Source organism: Lactuca sativa, chromosome 6 (assembly GCF_002870075.4).
Source record: "Lactuca sativa cultivar Salinas chromosome 6, Lsat_Salinas_v11, whole genome shotgun sequence".
Classification (NCBI taxonomy): Eukaryota; Viridiplantae; Streptophyta; class Magnoliopsida; order Asterales; family Asteraceae; genus Lactuca; species Lactuca sativa.
In genome coordinates, this window is record NC_056628.2 from 966,778 (window position 1) to 988,320 (window position 21,543).

Genomic DNA, 21,543 nt, shown 5'->3' on the forward strand with positions numbered 1-21,543 from the left:
AAACAGGGAAATAGTTGTATTACATCCTATTGTGACTCTATCAAACACATTGTTGATTCATTAAAGTCGATTGGAGAACCTATTTCTCAATCAGCTCTGGTTATGAAAACCATTCATGGTTTGAATTCCTCATATAATGCCATTGTTTTAAATGTTGAGAACTCTACAACTGAACTTACATTTGCTCAGCTTCGATCCCGACTTCTTATTTATGAGGAGCGATTGGCACAAATCTCCGAGTCACCATCTGAGTCCACACTAATTTCAACGATGAATGTAATCACCTCAAGCACCATGGCTCCTCTTGTCAGATATGCGGAAAAGGAGGTCATTATGCTTCAAAATGTTATCGGAGATATACCTCTTCCACAACAAACGAATAATACAAATCATGACCCAAAAATTATATGTTAGAAATGCATAAAAGGAGGTCATGATGCTTCAAAATGTTATTGGAGATATACCCCTTCCACAACAAACATTAATTTTGACTCACAAACTTGAAATGGAAACAAAAATTGGCATAATCGCGGAGGTAGGAGCCATACTCGAGGGGTCGTAGAGGGGGAAGGATGCGTAGTAATAGTTTTCCCTTTATTGGAGGTCAACACAATGGTGGAGGAGGCTGGAATGGAGACAATCTTACTGCTAATGTTCCTCAAATGGGGTGTTCTCATTTTCATCTTCATCAACGCATACGATAGTTCTGGGTGATCCATAAAATTCATTCTCCACAATTGATGGGTTAGCATTTGGTTCGAATGCTTCTAGCGAAGCATGGTCAACATTTGGTTCGAACGGTTTTAGCCAAGCCAACTTTTAGAAATGGGCATCTCAACAAAATGGATCTCAATATGTATTAACAGTAGAGGCTAAGTCTTTTGATTTTTCATAAATGTGTCAACTTGTTGAAACATTGATACCAGACTGTGGGGCAACCACTCATGTGACTTCTAACCAGTCTATTGTTTGTTATGTTAAACCATATGCATGAACGTGTTATTGTTGGTGATGGTTCGTCCCTTATTATTTCTCATGTTGTCCATGCTTTCCTCAAACTCTCTAATGGACATCCTTTTGATGCAGTCTCTCAACATTTACCTTTTCTTAATTTACAAATAAATCTTTTTATAACCCTTGTAATTAATGCAATACTTCTAAATCTACATGTTTATCTTTTAAAACGAGCTCTGCTTGTAGTACAATGCCTTTATATATTGTTCATTTTAATATTTGGGGTCCATCCCTGGTTGCTTCTCGTTCTGGTTTTTGTTAATTTATTTCATTCATTAATGATTATAGCCTTTTCAATTGGATTTACCCTTTGACACAACGCTCTCAAGCACTTGACTCTTTTCGTCATTTTAAGACTCATATTGAAAACCTATTCTCCACCACCATCAAACACTTACAATGTGATGGAGCCCCAGAACTAACACAAGGTCAAATGGCTCAATTTCTAGCTCATTTTGGTATTGTATATTGTGTTTCATTCCCATAGTCACCCCAACAAAGCAGGGTAGCTGAAGGCAAAAATTGGCATTTATCAGAAATAGCTTGTGCCTTATTATTTCATGTTGATCTACCAAAGAAATATCGGTATGATGCTTATGTTATTGCATCTTTTTTGATTAACCGACTTCCATCTTCAGTACTTGATAATTCCTCTCCATATGAACTTCTTTTTAAATCCAATCCAGATTATTCCATCCTTCGTACATTTGGTTATGTTTCCTATCCTTTCCTCGGAGATACTTGTTAGGACAAATTATCTCCAAAATATGTTCCATGTATCTTTCTTGGTTATGTACCATCTCACAAAGGGTACCTTTGCTACAACCCTTGTACTTATTGTACTTACACATCTCGTCACGTTACCTTTCATGAAACAGTCTTCTCCATGCGTTCAAAAGTAATTCAGAGGTTTACTTCCACAATTACCTTTCCATCTTTTAACCTTACCCATCATATTCCAGAACCAATTTCTAGTATCATTCTCTCTAATATGGATTTTCCTATATCCTCGGCAAATCCATCTTCTGATCATCCACCATCACCTTCTCCCCTCCCACCGCGCATCGCTTCTTCCCGTCCATCTTATCCCATGATTACAAGTACTTGTGACAAACATTGTCAACCAAAGTCTTTCCCTAATTATATGATTTATCATGTTACCTCTCATTCAGATACAAATCCATCCACGTTTCTTCATGCCCAAAAATGGCCAACAAGGTGAGATGTTATGCAGACTGAAATCGTTGCTCTTAACATGAATCACACTTAGATATTGGTTCCTGCTCCTCCACAAGCAAACATTGTTGGATGTAAATGGGTCTATATGGTTAATAGAAATCCAGATGGTGCTATTAATCGGTATAAAGCTCGACTCGTTGCCACGGTTTTCATCAAATAATGGGCATTGACTATACTGAGACATTTAGTCCAGTTGTCAACCTACAACTATTCGTTTGGTTCTGTCTGTCTTGTTTTATTATGGTTGGGATATCCTCCACGTTGATTTTAATAATTCTTTTCTGCATGGTGATTTCACGGAGACAATTTATATGGCACAACCACTAGGCTTTATTGCTCATGCTAAGCCTCATCATGTTTGTTTGCTTAAGAAAGCCTTATATAGCCTTAAGCAAGCTCCACGGGCTTGGTTCTCCAAACTTTCATCTACTCTCATAACCTTTTGTTGGATTAGTGTCTAAGTCCATAACTATTTTGGTATGTACTTGACCCGATTATGAGCATGGTCCTTTTGGGTTGCCTTCACCATAGCAATATGTAGGATGAATTAAGGAGAGAAAGGTTTAAATATGATTTATTAATATATTATGAGAATAATATATTAAAGGAGAGAAATCATATTTTTTAATTAATATTAGTCAAGAATTAATTGATAATTAATTTTGTGGCTAAAATAGATTAATTAAACTCAGGGGACTAGACTGCAATTATTGGATAATTGAGTTATTGGGCTAAGGAATGCTAAAGGATCAAGGGGTGAACGAAATTATGATGGAAGCCCATCATATTTTCGTCCATGGCCTTATCCAGAAGGTTCCATGGGCTGCTTAGAGTTTAAGCTGTCCATTAGCGTTTTGACTGAAACCCTAGCAGCCTACACAAGTATATAAAGGACCCCTTAGGCTCCAAAAACGTGGACAACTGATTCTATAGGGTTTCTAGTCGTTTTTGGGCAGCCTCTCTCTTCTCCTCTTCATCCAAGTTGTATATGGTGTTTGTGACTCCATTAGAGGTGCAGCACTTGAGGCACTAAGCTTTCTAAGGCCAATCTAAACAACGAATTGATTGTTATTGCTATATAACAATCAAAGGTAATTCTATAAACCCTAATTCAGTTTATAATATGTTAGATCTAAGTTTATTAGTCTTGGATTCAAAGCATGTACAATAGAGAAACCTAGATCCAAGCATTAGGGTTTGTATGAGCACATAGGATTGTTCTTATGCATAAAACTCATCAGTGGTATCAGAGCCTTGATTGGTTTCAGTTGTATGTGATGCTTAACTGCTTTATTTGATGAAAAACGAATTTTTGGCCTCTGCCCGACTTGACTCGGCGAGTCAGTGGATGAACTCGGCGAGTCTTTCTGACTCGGCGAGTCCAGTCCCTAACTCGGCGAGTCCAAGGGTCAGACAGAGGGATTTTCGGGTTTTGGCTGTTGTTTTGACTTGGACTTGATGCTTAATTTGTTTTATAAAGTTAAAATCCGAATTTTATCTTAATTAAGTGTTTATCCATGCCAAAACAATAGATAATTTCAAATCTTTTAAATATTGGTTGTTTATGTGATAAATATGGATTATTTAAAGTTATTTGGTAATTATCTAATGACTAAAATAAGATTAGGTCAAATATAGATAATGAATAAATTAATTGTTTAACTTATATTATTTGTTATTTGATCCTTTGTGATGTGAAAAAGTTTCAATTGCACCCTTTAGGTTTTATAGTTTAAATTTGAACTTAAAAGTTTTCTTTATGAAATTTAAATAAGTTAAACCCTAATGTTTTGAAATGTTTCAAAACTTGCCCTCAAGTTTTGGAATTTTAAAGTTGATTAAAAGTTTAATTTTGAAATGTTAAATTCTAAAACCCTAGTAATTTGAAAAGTTCGAATCACACCCTTATGGTTTTGTTAATTAATTAAAGTGTATAATTAAAGGTGATTTAATAATCCCATAAAGTTTTTGGTTTACATTTAATTAAATTAAAAGTATAATTTACTAAGTTAAACCACCTAGTATTTTAAAAGTGTAAAATACACCCTATACTATATATAACATTAAAAGTCTAGTATTATATATGAGTAAACAGTCAGTCTTACCGTTAGTAGGCCTCATTCACGAAGCTGGTCTATAAGGGGTGTTTAAGGAAATTGCCTATAAAATGACGATTGAATGGGTATCCACTCTTACCCACCGCACTCTTGACTAGTGGAGGGTCGTTAGCCAAACGGGTAGGATAGGACAGAAACCTTCCATTATAAGTATAATGAAGTACAAAGTAACTAAATGCTTTTTTAAATTCCCAAATCATAGTTACTTTAGGAAAAATGTGAAATTGTATGCTAATCCATAGAATTACACTTCGTACCCCTGTCAAACGTTAGTGGAGCGTGTGTGGTTAACCGGCACACTAATTTGGGGATAACATTGGTAGCGAAGAGTGACTCGATGTTTGTCATAGATCAATGGAGCGTGTGTGGCTAACCGACACATTGATTAGATGATTGTAGCATTGGGTGCACCACGTGATTCGTATGGTTATTCACACCTTGTTTGTGATCCTCGGCATCCCAGTCACAAATAGTAGGGCATAATCAAGATTAAACATGCCATTGAAAAGTTCAATGAATCTCAAAAGATCTAGGAGTTTCAATTCATTTAAAACTTAATCTTCCTTTTCGTTTTTCATGGTGGAAATTGGTAAATCGTCATTTACCTACCTTCAAATATTTTGCAACTAGATTACGGCATCCCTTTTCTAGGTTGTAGAATATTGTGTTGGATCCTAGCTTGATGTTTCATTTGGGTGTTACATCAAGAATTCTAATCAACATAACTTGAATTTTCTCCCATTTTGTAGATGTTTGAATCTTACAATGGTCTTCCCAAATCCTTTGGAACAAGCTTTCCAAATGAAGATGACGTTCCGAGATACGATCAAGGAAATGAGAGTCATGCTTCACTTCCTCCACCTCCTCCAATTGTTCTCCCTGACCTACAAGTTCAAAGGCTTGAAAAGTTCAAGCTCACTCAAGCCCTTTTGGCAAGTAAACATGAAAATGGGAAACCTGTGTGTGCTCACGTCTTAGAGATGAAGTCACACATTGATAGGTTAAGCATGTTGGGTGTCGAAATTTCAAGTGAGTTGGCTGTTGACTGGGTTCTTCAGTCACTTCCTGAATCATATAGTGAGTTCGTTAGAGAGTACTATATGATGGACCACGACGTGACCCTAATTGATCTCACCTATTTGCTAATAGCTGCTGAATCAGCAATGATTTAGCGTGCTGGTCAAGCAAATTTGTCTGGTGAATCAAACTCCCAAACTTCAATGGACACTGGCAACATTGGAAGTCCAGAAAGAACTAAGTATGTGATTGTCTGATGTGTTGTGCCAAAGGAGTCCATTTGCTTTTATTGCCAAGAGAAGGGGCATTGGAGACGAAGCTGCCCTAACTACCCGAGAGATCTAAGAGATGGGAGAGTCAAGACATATGGCTCTACTTCAGGCTAAGTCCATTATCTAACTCTTTTAAGTTCCTATTCTAGATTCTTAATACATGATGTGATAAGATTGCATTTTGATGTTTTGTAGGATCGAAGAAAAGAGAGGAAGCTTAAGGGAAGAAGTGAGCTGAATCTAATCGTGAAGAAATGGATTTCGATCGCATTACTAGAAGAATGGATTCTTGAGCTAATACTTGGAGTTAGAATAGATTGTTAAGAAATATGTAATAACATAGTTTTTCAATTGAATTGCATTGTAAGGACAAAAAATTTTCCGCAATAAAATGAATTTTGATTTTATCATATTTATCCTTGCAATGAAATATATGAAAAATTGATGTTTGTGTACTTCTATTATTAGCAAAATGGATTTGATTCTTAATTATGTTATTTGTGGAAATGTCAAAAGTTTACCAAATATGGAGAGTTTCTCATCGCCCAAGTTTCAATTGGACAGAAACTTGGAATCATGCAATGTGTATTGTATGATGAATGAAAAACTTTCACATTTGGGAAACTTAGACTAATTCTTTGACAAAGTGTCAATTGAAGGACAAGGAGATCAAGTACACAAGGTTGTGCGTTGATCAAGTCCACCACAAGAATGACAAAGATATTCGTCATGATTTACTAAAGTTTAGTAAATATTATTATACTTATAAGATTAAGTGTAATTCTGAGTTGATTGAAAGAGTTTCAATGAATAGTAGAACGAATAAAGAAGAATCACGTAGGTAGAAAGATAAAAGTTTCTCCTTTCTAAGAAGAAGGGAGAGTACCTTTTATTGTGTTTTATGATAAGTCTTAAAGATTAAGAACCATGTCTCAATAGATCCTCTAAGTGAGTCTTAGTGCAATTGCATGTCTAAGAAGAGGAATCGAGTATTGTAGAAATGGTTAAATCAATAAGTCAATCATACTTCGTTCCAATATCAAGTCTTAGAGTCAAGATTGTGACATTGAGTGAAAAGTCTTAAGTAGGTTTATAACACTCATCAAATGTGGAACTTGGAAAAGTTTTCTCATTCTTGCATATTTGAAATTGGTAAGTTGTGTTGTCTTGGATAAGACAAAGATCAACTAGGACCAATTATGTGAAGTGTTTTGTCTTGATAAGAACTACACTAACTCTTGAATATTTGCTTTGTCAAGAAATGTTTCTTGACAAGAGAATCTTATATATCAAGGAGTCATTGGGAGTCTTAATGGTCTTGAAGGGTTTCAAGAACAAATCAAGAATAAACCTTATAGATCATCACTAGCACACGACTTGAGGTTTGCAACCTATCCTACTGACATTATTTTGTTTGTGTGCCATTCCAATTGAGTTAATTGCGTATGTGAGTTCTATGAGTTCTCATTTGAATGCATACTAGAGCCTTAGTCAATGGAAAGTACATTGATATGTAAGGACAAGTTACTAAACTACTTGGAAGACATGGTGGGCACTCGTGTTACCATAAGACAAGAAATCAAGATTAAGAAAGTTCAGTCCATATGAGTTTGGATTTGTCGCAAACCTTGGTTTTGGCAAATTCACATGGATAGGAAATCATACACCATAAAATCTAAGTGTCATAAGATTCACTCCTTCATGAAAATGACTGTGAGGAAATGCTTTCACTAAAAGAGATTTTAAGAAGATAGCGATTGTGAAAATTGTATTCTCAAAATTCGATTATGGTTATGGCATCCCTTTCCATAGTTCGAATTATGAGATTTGACAATTAGTTTCAACATTTGGAACTTAGTAACATAAGTTCTGAATTGTTTAAACACACATATGAACTATTTAAGACAAAGGTGTATAAGGTTAAGAAGCCTAGATAAAGGCTTATCGAAGCATCTGGTATTAGAAATATGAATTTCAGAAATTCAATAGGCATTGTTTTCTGGGAGTTCATTTGTTTTCTGGATACATGTCAAAGCTAGTGGGAGCATAAGTGTTATGCTTATATGATAATAATCATCATGATAGTGGGAGCATAAGTGTTATGATTGTATGATTATTATGGTAAGTATTGCAAGTTAGCAATATTAATTATAGAAAAACAAAGATTCAATTTGCAAAGTTGCATGGGTTAAAAAGTTGTTTTGATATAATTAAGGGAGAGAATATTATACTTCGTTTTAAAATCTAAAGCTTAGATTGAGAAATTTTAATATTTTCAGTCAAAGGATACATTGTGTGTTCTTAAAATTCGATTATGATTACGGCATCCCTCTTCATAGTTCGAATTGTGAGAACATGACACATAAAATATTTTGGCAAAAGATTGGTAAAGTATCATATCTTTATGTAAGACATTATGCATCGTGTCCCATACGCTTCGGGTATAGGATCGATTGAAAATGCTATAATATTTACCATTCTAATTTTTTTTTTCAAATGTCTAGCACATTAAGAGGGAAAAAGGACTAGAATGGGTTTTCACTAAAATTATTAAACAACTATCAAAGGACGATCCAAAGTTCGCTGAGGATTGGTCGCTTGTGAATAGTTGGAAGTATAGTATTGGATGGACCATATCGACATTATTATGAATAGATAAGATTCTATTAAGAATGAGTTGTCATATGGCAAATGTGGAAATGTTTCCATATTGGGAGTTGGATATTAAGAATCTATGTCTAGATTAGAAACTTTTATGCAAGAAGGATGTTCAAAGGAATGTACTTTGAATGTGAGACTTCACGTCTATGGAATTGTCTTGTAACAATTTCTAAGAAAGTACTTTGTAATTTCATTAGCCAAGTCTTGGTGACTTTTGTGCTATGACTTTACGAAAGGATCATTGCGTAAAATGTTAGAATCTAGCATATTCTAGTAGTGGAAGAACCTTGTGTTCTTACACTAATAATGGGGATTGAGGAATTGTGAAATGAGAATCATTGGAAAAGTTTTTCAATTGTTCTATTTCACAAAGTAAGGACCATAGGAAACATATTGTGCATGCTTTATGCATGGGACAGCTGTTGTTGTAATTTAAGTAATAAGTTGATTTTCTGAAACAGTAAACGATAATAATGAGTAATCAATATGGTGGTTAAATAGAAGTGTTTTATTTACTCTCACAAGTTTGAGGCCATATAGGATTAAGTATTATTGTTATGTTTCAATTTGCATGTTTTGACTTCCATAATAACTAGGTTATTCAAACATCCACAGTCGGTCATACGTTGGGAGTAGGTATGAATAAAGACTGTCATCAATCTGTCTGTAGATTGTCTGAAGTGTTTAGACATAGCACAAGTTTGCTGCAGAGTTCATGAGTGCTTTGATAAGATTAGAGTATTGGATTAAACCCACGCTCACTTGGATCACTTCATGGATTTATCACGAGTGATTAGTGAGACGATAATATTGTATATTCTTGAAACCGAGACGTGTGAGTTGTTATTTGTTGGTCGGTTGCACATTGATAATAAGTAAACGCACCAGTAACTTGGTGTTATAAAACTTATTGTTGTGTGTGATTCGATCAGTAAATGCAAGTGAGCATTTGAGTCAAAGTTTATCCATTCCTTTTACCCAAAGTGGGATAAAAGCAATATATGTGGGCCTCTCGATGATTTAATGATGACACCTGAGCGCTTGGCCAAGCCGGGACTAAGTTGATGTGTTCAATTGTAGTCTGTTATCAGTCGTCATAAATCGGAAGTCGGGAAACAATATAGAGAGAATGATTGAAATTCATGTCTTTTGTCTATACGATATCTTGAGAATGGAGGAATATATAATCCCTTATCTAGAGGACACGCTATCTAATAAGATCAGAGTTGACAGCGGCTTTTGAAAGCTACGATTGCTGATCAGGTTCTGAAGTCATACGGAAAATAGTTATTAGACTTATCCAAGTGGGAGACTATTGGATTAGTGTCTAAGTCCATAACTATTTTGGTATGTACTTGACCCGATTATGAGCATGGTCCTTTTGGGTTGCCTTCACCATAGCAATATGTAGGATGAATTAAGGAGAGAAAGGTTTAAATATGATTTATTAATATATTATGAGAATAATATATTAAAGGAGAAATCATATTGTTTAATTAATATTAGTCAAGAATTAATTGATAATTAATTTTGTGGCTAAAATAGATTAATTAAACTCAAGGGACTAGACTGCAATTATTGGATAATTGAGTTATTGGGCTAAGGAATGCTAAAGGATCAAGGGGTGAACGAAATTATGATGGAAGCCCATCATATTTTCGTCCATGGCCTTATCCAGAAGGTTCCATGGGCTGCTTAGAGTTTAAGCTGTCCATTAGGGTTTTGACTAAAACCCTAGCAGCCTACACAAGTATATAAAGGACCCCTTAGGCTCCAAAAACGTGGACAACTGATTCTCTAGGGTTTCTAGTCGTTTTTGGGCAGCCTCTCTCTTCTCCTCTTCATCCAAGTTATATATGGTGTTTGTGACTCCATTAGAGGTGCAGCACTTGAGGCACTAAGCTTTCTAAGGCCAATCCAAGCAACGAATTGATTGTTATTGCTATATAACAATCAAAGGTAATTCTATAAACCCTAATTCAGTTTATAATATGTTAGATCTAAGTTTATTAGTCTTGGATTCAAAGCATGTACAATAGAGAAACCTAGATCCAAGCATTAGGGTTTGTATGAGCACATAGGATTGTTCTTATGCATAAAACCCATCACCTTTGGCTTCTCAAAGTCTATCTCTGACACCTCCTTGTTTGTGTACTCCCGGGACTCTATGATATGTTATATTTTGGTTTGCGTAGATGACTACATCATCACTGGTAGCTCCTCATTGTTCATTAGCGACTTGATCAAACAATTACATTCGCAGTTTTCACTCATGGATCTGGGCCCACTGAGTTATTTCCTTGGTATACAAGTATCATTCACCAATGATTTCCCATATTTATCTCCATGACACTACACCCTAGATTTGCTACAACGTACAGGTCTCAGCCAGTGCAAGCCATTTTCATCACCAGTGTCTCCAAGACACCAATTTTCCCGACATTTAGGCATACCACTAGATGATCTAGTCTTGTATCGTAGCACAGTTGTAGCACTTCAATATGAAAATATAAATAAATGAGATTATAGTCTGGCTTATTGTTCTATCAAATGTAACTTTCAAGAAAACAAATATGGAAGACCTCAAGTTAATCTTGCTTATATAAAACAACATCTTCCAAATTTGTATATTTATATGCATCTTCCTCATTTAATATGAATATATATACACCACAATATAGAATTTTGAGCGTTTTTAAATCGTCTTTTCTCCATCTTATACACCATATCTATATATGTGAACTATTTGTATATTTATATTAACCAAATATATATAATAACTACCAGTTAGTTACTAACCATAAGTTAATTTTTTTCACTTGTAATAATTAATTATTTTAAAACTAAAATCATAAATAAATATAACTAATTTTATATACACATAAGTTACAAAACTCTTGGTGTTCTTGTGACTGGTTAGTTATTAGTTAGAAACACACTTGAATTGTAGTGGCTAATTATTTTATACAGTGTCTAAGGTTTCAAAACTCTTGGAGTTGTAGTGACTAATTACTTAGTACTCATATTACTTAACATGGGTACTAAAAAAGTTAGAAAACCTCAAAGAAAGACTGCAATTGTAAAAAAAATAATAAAAAAAATAAAAAAATAAAAAATTAGGCTAAATTTTTTGAAAAATCAACTATAAAAGGTAAGAAAAATGTAACTTAATTTGGATATAAAAATATAAAATATTGATATTGTTTTTTTCTTTTCTTTCAGGATATTGAGAGAAATGAACAAACTCCTGCAATATTGGAGAGCAAGCAAAAATGTTGGCTAAATATCAAGTTCTATATAAAAAGAAACTAATTTTAAGAAGAAAAAAAAACTTTAACCTATTAAAGGTGTTAATGGAAAACTTATTTTGTTTTAAGATATTTAATTTAGTAAATATGATTTTAATGTTTTTATTATCATAAACATCAAAGGTAAGATCAAAGTTTAAGGCCTTTGACACCAAAAGATATGTATAATAAAGAAAAAGAAGTGGTTACTTGTGTTGATAAATTTACAATTGAACATTTAGGAAGATATAAAAAGATTAGATTACATTGTTATGATCATGTGTTTGATAGAATTGTCACTCAAGAAGACGTTTTCAATGACATAAGGTAAGTTTAAAAAATACAAAATAATCAATTTCATTACATATTTTCAACAAAATATCAATATTATTTGTTTTAAATGTTTGTTATGCAGTATTTGGTATCAGCTGTTGATGGATTTAGTTTGTATATTTGCATATGTTCAATTTAGAATTCTAAAGTAACAACCGGTGTAAGTCCATGGTTGTTTTCATATCCATAAATAGTAAAAGTCTTTCCACTGTAGTTGAACGTATGCAAATATACACATATTAAATCAATCAGTAGTTGATTGTACCAAATATTCACAAACATCTAAAAAAAATAATATTAACATTTTATAAAATAATGTAATGAAATTGATAATTTTATATTCTTTGAACTTGACATTGTTTCATTGAAAACGTCTTCTTGAGTGGCAATTCTATCATACGATCATAAAAATGATGTTTAATCTTTTTATCTCTTTCTAAATCTTCAAACTTTAATTTATCAACATAAATGAACTCTTCCTTTTCTTTATTATGCATCTATTTTGGTGTAAAAGGTCTTAATCATAGTAAACTCTGATCTTTCCTATTTCAAGTGAAAGGATTACTTTTGGGACCACATTTGCAAAATTCAACTACACTAAAAGACTAAATATAGTCATTTGGGACAAATAAATGTTACAAAGAGCCTTAAAGGACCAAAATTACAAGAAAAAAATTTGGTGGGACTAAAATCGACAAATTTATGGAGGATAAATGTAATTTACTCTTATACAAACTATTAAATGTAATTTACTCTTACACGAAATATTAAATGTAACACACGACATAAATACACTCAAACGTTTTATTTAAAATATTGGGTGAATTTCATACACACCCTTAATAAACATCAACATATCATATTTGTCCAACCTAATCGTTAAATATCATATATACCCTTAATAAGCATTTAAAATATCATATTTGCCCAAATTATATTTTTTTTTAATATTTTTATAATAAGTTACTAGGTTATAACCCGTGGAAACCACGCTAGATATGTTCAACTTTATTATTATATAGACAAAAATAACATTATATGTCAACATAGTAAAAAGCAATGTATTTAAGATTGTAAGTAAAACTAGATGAATTTGATAAGTAAAAAAGAAAATCTTTTAAATTATATTTTTTTTAAATTACATTTTTAAAAAAAATCAACATTTGACATCGATTGGCATTGACTTTTATTTATGGTCATACCAAAACAAACAACCAACGTAAATTGTCTCATTTTCAATTTGAATGGAATTTTGACATCCAAAGGTATTAAAGACGATTTATTAAAAGAATATGTACTATATAAAAGTGTATAGATAAATATATGATAAAGTCATTGTTATTGTATATTATTACTAAGCATTTTGTATGTATAAATTTTTTTAAAAATTTAAACGTTAATGATGAAACATTAATTTTGTAAACTAAAATTTAACAATAATAATTTATTGTGTTAAAAAAATTGTAAACGTAGTTGTGATTGAAGGTAAACTAATATAACTTTTGATAATTTATGTAACACCGTGATTTCCAAAAACAAAATTTTCATTTAATTAATCAGTTTAATATTAAAAACACTTGATTAAAATCTTAATCACATTTGAATTACAAAACATAGTTTCATTTTCATTATAATAGAAGACCAGGATCCTCCAAAACACAACTCTTTCTTCGGTGTGTACAATCGAACCGTTGCCATCCCGCGTTACTGTAAGAACCTGAAACAACATAACATAAACAACGTAAGCACGAAGCTTAGTGAGTTCCCCAATATACCTTACGCACATACGCTTTTCCAGGCCCTGACCATCCGGTCCACTGCACAACGCCTTCCGGCCCATAAGATATTTGCCTTCCGGCCCATAAGGTAATCGCCTTCCGGCCCATACACATATATAACACATAATACATTTACTCTAACATTCAAGCACATACATCACATATCATACCTGACCTTTCTGTCACATGACACTTTGCCTTCCGGCCCACATATCATACATATCACATATAACAATTAACTTACCACATATAGCATACATATCACATAACATATCCGACCTTCCGGTCACACAGTCAAACCCTTCCGGGTACAGTATAGTGAGAAGACTCACCTCGCGGACACTGGAAGATAGCAACTCCTAAAATCCTTGCACTTGATCCTCCGAGCTACAAGCTCCCTGAAACATCATATATCCCTTATTAATACTTCTATCTTCCCCGTTAACTGTCCCTAAGAAATCACACCAGTCAACTCTGGTCAACAGTCCATTGTCAGCTCGACTGGACTCGGCGAGTTCCCTGGCGACTCGGCGAGTCTAGTCGTCCTCACCAATTCCTGCATGCTCCCTTTCTACTCGTCGAGTATCCCTCTTGACTCGACGAGGTCCTCGTGGAAGAATCGCGGGGCCACCCCGACTCCACTCGCCGAGTCTGAAGAACAACTCGGCGAGTCCCAGTGAATCTTCAAGCTACTCGCCGAGTCTGATCATCCGACTCGGCGAGTCCACGCCATGCAGTCGAGCAACTGCTTCCTGAAATACGTTTTTCCCGAGATACACACTCATGGGACTTCTGGACCTCTAATCATCCTATTACTAGGGTAGAAACTCTTGTATAACAACATAATAATCCATCAAATCTCCAAATGGGTTTCATAAACCCTAAATTCGTGTACACATCAAAATAACAGTAATGATCCGAAACATTACCTGAAAACATACTCTCTGTGTCCCCAAACCTCAGAGCTCGATCCCCTTGATCTTCCTTTGGCCAAAATCCTTCCTCTTCTTGCACTACAATTCCCTCAAAGTCAATAACGGCCTTCAAGTTTGCTCTAGATGCCACAGTCGTTTAGGGTTCTCCACAATTGGCCAAAAGACGTGAAATGACGACATAACAACCCTTATATACGACCCAATACGAAACGGCTAGGGTTTCCGCTGAACAGCGTCGACTCGCCGAGTCCATACCTGGACTCGTCGAGTCCAGTCGCGAACCCGCGACCAAATCTGCGACCCTACTCGGCGAGTCTGGCTCCAACTCGCCGAGTCTCCCCTTTAAAACACCCCAAAATGCAATTTAACAATACTTGAGATTTTGGACTGTTACAATTTAAAGATAAAAAAGTAATTACATAGATAAAAAGTTATTGGAAAAAAAAAGTTATACGGACTTATGTTAGTACACTAACAAAGTATAGGGACTAAATTCAAACTTTAAATAAAAAATGAAATTGGATTATAGGAGGTATAAATTTTAAATCAAAGATGGTTTACCATTACCAAAAAAAAAGGAAAAATTGAAATTTTTTTATAAATACTTCTTAATTTTTCGAATATTTATGTTATTAGGATAGGATATTTTTTAAAATTTTAAATGAAAGATTTTTACAATTACCAAAAATAATGAAAACTTGAATTTTGAATTCCTTATAAATACTTTCCGGGAAATAAGGAAATACCAAAAAAATCAAAAATTAGGAATCTTTTAAAAATTGTCATGTGTCAATTAGCCTACTTAGAAATAGGACAAGTGACATTTTAAGATTTTGTTTATTAGAGGAAGTAGATTTTAATTTAAAATCATTATAATTACAAAACAAAATGGAATACCCATAATACCCTTCCTATTTTCTAACCAATAGCAGAAGGAATGGAACCAGAGATTCCATTGTTGTTAGATCCTAAATCTAATAGTTTGCTCGAGTATAGATCTATAAAGAGAATTATTGTAAGACTAATGTCATAAAAGTCCTTAAGTTTTTCACGAAATATTCGGTTTTACCCTATTTCATATTTTAGGTGCGTTAAAACCGCAACTTTGCATGGAATTTTGCATTCTTAACCTTCTAACGGATTCCCAAGTTAATAAAGGGTTAAATACACACATGGCCTACTACATGGTGCTGATTTGGCTGACATTGCGCCACATAGGTGTTGAGGTGTCTCTTACTTCATTTTAAAAATAGTAGAGCATTGAGGAAAACTAGGTAGTAAGGAGGGTCAAACTCGGAACCTCCAAGGAACAACTCCCAAAATGCAAATGACACTTCCACTAGGCTGAAAGATTATTCTCTAAATTCACTCCTGAAGTTTAAATTTAATGTATAACGCTGAACGATTATTATTATTATTATTATTATTATTATTATTATTATTATTATTGAAAATATACATATAATTTTAAATATAACTTTAAATGCATAAAATACTTTTTTATATTTATGTATACATTATAAAAGCGTATAAATACATACATACATATATATATATATATATATATATATATATATATATATATATATACACGTTTACACAGTTTAAACACACACACACACAAACACACACACACACACACACACATATATATATATATATATATATATATATATATATATATATATACAATTGAATATATATTTATACATTATATACATATATATATAAATATATAAATCCGTTTTTAAATCATATAAAGATATATAAATATGTTTTTATATGTTTGTATTTGAACAAAAAAAATTATATTCACATGATAAAATACACATATAATACATATTTATACATAACGTTTTTATACATATTTATATATAACGTCAACTAACTATAAAATACGTTTTTAAACATATTTAAGCGTCTAAAAAGTGTATCTTTAAATATTTAAAAATCTACAAACATATTTAATGTATTATATATATATATATATATATATATATATATATATATATATATATATATATATATATATATAATCACTTTGCTGTGTATTTTTTCAAATAAAAATGTTATATGTATAAAAATCGGTACTAATTTTTATGAAAAAACATATAAAAATGTATTTATATATAGATTATACATATTAAAAACGTATTTATACAATTTAGAATCCTATTTATATGTTTATATGCTTTAAAAACATATTTAGTATTATAGTTAGTTGACGTTATACATAAATATGTATAAAAATGTTATGTATAAGTATGTATTATATGTGTATTTTATCATGTGAACATGATTTTTTTTCAAATACAAAGGTTATATGTACAAAAAACGTATTTGTATGTCTTTATACAATTTAAAAATGTATTTATATACTTATATATGTATGTAATATATAAATATGTATTTAATTGTATATATATATATATATATATATATATACATTTATATACATTTATATATATATATATATATATATATATATATATATATATATATATACACACATTATTAAAATGTATAAATACATATAAAAAAGTATTTTATGCATTTAAATATATATTTAAAATTATATGTATACTTTCATTAATAATAATAATAATAATATGAAAATCGTCTAACATTATACATTATATTCAAGCTTCAGGAGTAAATTTGTAAAATAATCTTTCAGCCTAGTGGAAATGGTCTTCGCCTTTGGGGGAGTTGCTCCTAGGAGGTTCCGAGTTCAACCCTCCTTATTACCCGCCTTTGGGGGAGTTGCTCCTAGGAGGTTCCGAGTTCGACCCTCCTTATTACCCAGTTTTTCTCCTTAATGCTCTAGTATTTTTAAAATAAAGTAAAAAACACCTTATCGCCTATGTGGTGCAATGTCAGCCAAATCAGAACCATGTGGCAGACCATGTGTGTACTTAACCCTCTATTAACTTGGAAATTCGTTAGAAGGGTAAGAATGCAAAAGTCCATGCAAAGTTGCGGTTTTAACACATCTAAAATATAAAAAATGATAAAACCAAATATTTCTTTAAAACTTAATGAATTTTATGACATTAGCCCTTATTGTAAAGAGTTAAGACTTATAACTTTTGCAGATTCCACTACATCAATATCATTTGGTTTGTAATAATAAACCTAGCTTTTTTTTTAAATTTAAATTACAACAAAAGATTTAATAGTTCCTTTACAACTAGAAAAAATCCATCATATTATCATATCACTTGTTCTTTCCTATGAAAATGCATATACGAACTTAAATCTCGTTTAGTATATTGATCGATAGTAATTATAAGCTTGCTAAAAGACTAATTAGCCACAAAAACTACGATTTATATGTAAAACAAAAATTTTGAGATAATTTAACCATGATTTTGAAACCATTACACTAAGGCATATATGTTGAATGTTAGTAAGACTTCATAAAGTAAATAAACGTTAAAAACCACATTTGATGCGATAGAAAAATGTTTAAATTGTTGATTTGAGAATAAACATAGAAGCAAAGAGATGAACGATATACACAAACGTAAAACTCCATACGATTTAAGTGAATTCAGGGAAGAGGTAGTGTAATAACTCACAAAAATATATATATATATATATATATATATATATATATATATATATATATATATATATATATATATATATATATATATATATATATATATATATATATATATATATATATAATCTGATTATATCAATCTAAAAGAAAGAGGATTAGTTCACAATTAATGGGTTAATTATATACAAATTATGAGGCTTAATGATCAAAACCGTCACCTTGATTAGGCTAGTTAAATACGAGCAAATGAAAGGGTTTCGCCGGTTATAGACTTAGGCATTATATATAGCATGAAAAATCAAGTGGAAACCCCACTGGAATTGTGAAAAACGACGAAGAATCAAGGGAGAAATCGGGTGTTGAATTTCTTGAAGATTTTCGGAGTGTTTCTTGAAATTGAGGTAATGTTACGTGATTTAAGTTTGATATTGTTGTTTGGATAGATTTACATGCATGATAGGTGTATTTTGGTTCCACCTGTCGTCTTGATTCGACCCACACTAATAGTAATTTGACAAAAATCTAAAAATAGAATTATTGCTAAATTTTTTTACGGGAATATGCCAACAGAAGGTGGAGATGCTTTGTGGTAATTTTGAAAGATTATTTTACATACTTTTTCGAAGGTGCGTTATATTCAAAAATGGCAGTAGGTAAATTTGTTTGCGGGTAAAGAAGATGACTATTCGAGTATATTTCTTTTGTGTGGGCGGAATTGTTTTCCAGTGTTTTAAAATAAATTATTTACAATTTTAAAACCAAAATATAGTAGGAGCTTACTGGTCAATGAAGGTGATTGTACCCAAAGTCGTGTGATCAATCCTTGGGCGCGTCTCCTTTTATTTCAGTGCTTTTTTTAGGGGCAAAATGAATCTTGTTCTTTTACTTGCTTATATTAATATTTACACAAATGATCCTTACCTTTTGAAAGGTTTGCTGAATCTAACCTTGTGCTTGATAAGCACGCATTTGTTGAAAGAAAAGTTAAGTTCAGGAAACTTTAATTTTAGTCCCTGAAGTATTTTTTTATGAACTGGGGTCTTATTCAAAAGTTAAATACGGCAACTTCACATGGTCGTATTTTTGGACGCTGTGAAAGTTTATTTATTTATTTATTTTTATTCACTTATTTATGTATCTATTTATTTTATATGTTCTTCTGAGAGTGAAATTCTATTAGTTTAGCAAATTAAATTAAATATGACATCATACGTTTAGATATCCGATTTATGTAATGTTGGCATATATTTAAGTAAGATTTTACAAATGTCGTAAATATGTTAGTAAATAACTATTGGTGGGTCGAACAAGATATGTGAATATCGGAACCAAAATGATCGCATAGGATGTTTTTCTAGGATTGTTGCCTTAGAAATATGTTGGTTAAATGTAGGGAGCGTGTAGCGTGACAAGCTTTGGTTAAGACCTAACGCCAACAATGTGAGTTTCGTGTGAATTTTGTGGTTGCTTGCATGAAAAGTTGATTCTAAATTATTTGCAATTATAGGTTACTGTTGTTATTGCTATGAATATTTGTGTGAAATTTTGTGAATTATTTCATATAAAAGGGTGAAAATGGTGGGTGACATATAGGGAACAGATGTATTTACACCGTCTTATTATTAGTCGTCGTACAGGGTGTTAGTACGCGGCGGAGAGCTTACGCTCTGTTTATCTAGCCGTAAGCATATTTGTTGTGCCCGGCGGAGGGACTCGTTCCCTGAAATTGACAGTAGTTCCCTAATGTGTCATCAAGGGTGGAAAGAAATGAAAAGATTTATATTGATAAATTGTTGCATTATTTTTATTTTATTGACGTCAATATGCATGAAAACTACGAACTCACTAGGCCCTAGGCTTACCCATTAGAATCTTTAAATGCACGCAACCCAGGAAATTACGTAGCAGGTGGCAGCGGGAATGGAAAGGATAAGGTTCAGACTTGAAGAAGGCGACAAGTTTTGAGGAAGACGTGGCGCACCAAGTGTTTAATTAAATTTCTAATTGCTTCCGCTATTATTATTAATAATTACTTTAGTATTTGAATCTTGATTTTTGGAAGTTTTGGGACTATGTTAAGTTATATTTATATTTGAAATTTGGGGTGTTACAAGTTGGTATCAGAGCCAGGTTTAAGCAGATTAGTCGTTGTTTAAACGCCTAAGCTTAAACGGGAGGAGCGGTACATCGCCTAATCTGGAATGCGTCTCGTTTGTAGGTACGATGGATCATGGAAAGGCAATCGTCGATGGTGGGGTGTCAGTTGAGGGTACTAGTGGGTTACTTCCCCACGAGAAGTTGAAGGCCGAGTTAGAGCTCTCTGACTCGAAAGGCAATCTGGAACCAACGACGCCACTCAGCCTCTTTGAACAGGATGAAGAAGACGAGGATGTGGAATCCGAGGTGGAGCTCGAAGAAGATCCTGAGGAGGAGCCCGAAGAAGATCCTGAGGAGGAGCCCGAAGAAGACCCCGAGGAGGAATCCGAGGGAAATCACGTGGAGTACCATGCGGAGCAAAGATACGAAACGTTCCATATGCCTTATGTGGAGTACACGCCAACTAGTCCTGGTACCTACTGGGAGCGACTTTATAAAGATGAAATGCCACAGGCACAGCTCGAGATTCACAGTCTGAAAAGAAAGATTGAAGAGATAGATGAACATAGGTCAAGGCTCGTACAGGAGAACCAAATAAGGGTTGATGCTGCTATGAAAAGTAAACGCAAGATACGAAGGTTGGAACAGGAGGTGTCAGAGTTAAGGAAACCGACTATCACTAAGTTGTGGGAAGGGTTTGTGGCTTGGGCAAAACAAGCCAAGGCCACGACTTACGGATTCCTAGATAAGGTGGTTGGAAGAGAACCACCTCAGGCCGAGGTGTTGGTCATTCAAAGTGGTCCTGGAGATCGAAAAGCTAAAAAGATAAGGAAGTACTTGAAGGAGGGAAAGAGAATATTGAAATATGATGACATCGTTTTTAAAAATTAGAAAGTAGGAGTGCAATGATTTGTCTTTTTTTTTTTATTATTTCTCTTGGTTGTTGGCTTGAGTGACTTGATGTGAACAAGACGTATGCCTATTTTTGAAGTTTTAATAATTTGGAATAAAATTTATGTTTGTTATACTTATTGTGTTATAAACATAAATATGTAGTTGATATGTCTTCACGAAGGTCTGGGAGGTTCACTAGGGTCACTCCGGAGGAAGAGCGCATCCCAATTGGAGCTTATGTTAGAGCACCAGGAGATGTTCCAGAAACCCCACTGAACCCGAACGCTAGTCGTGGAAGGGGCCAAGGAAGAGGTAGGGGTAGAGGAAGAGG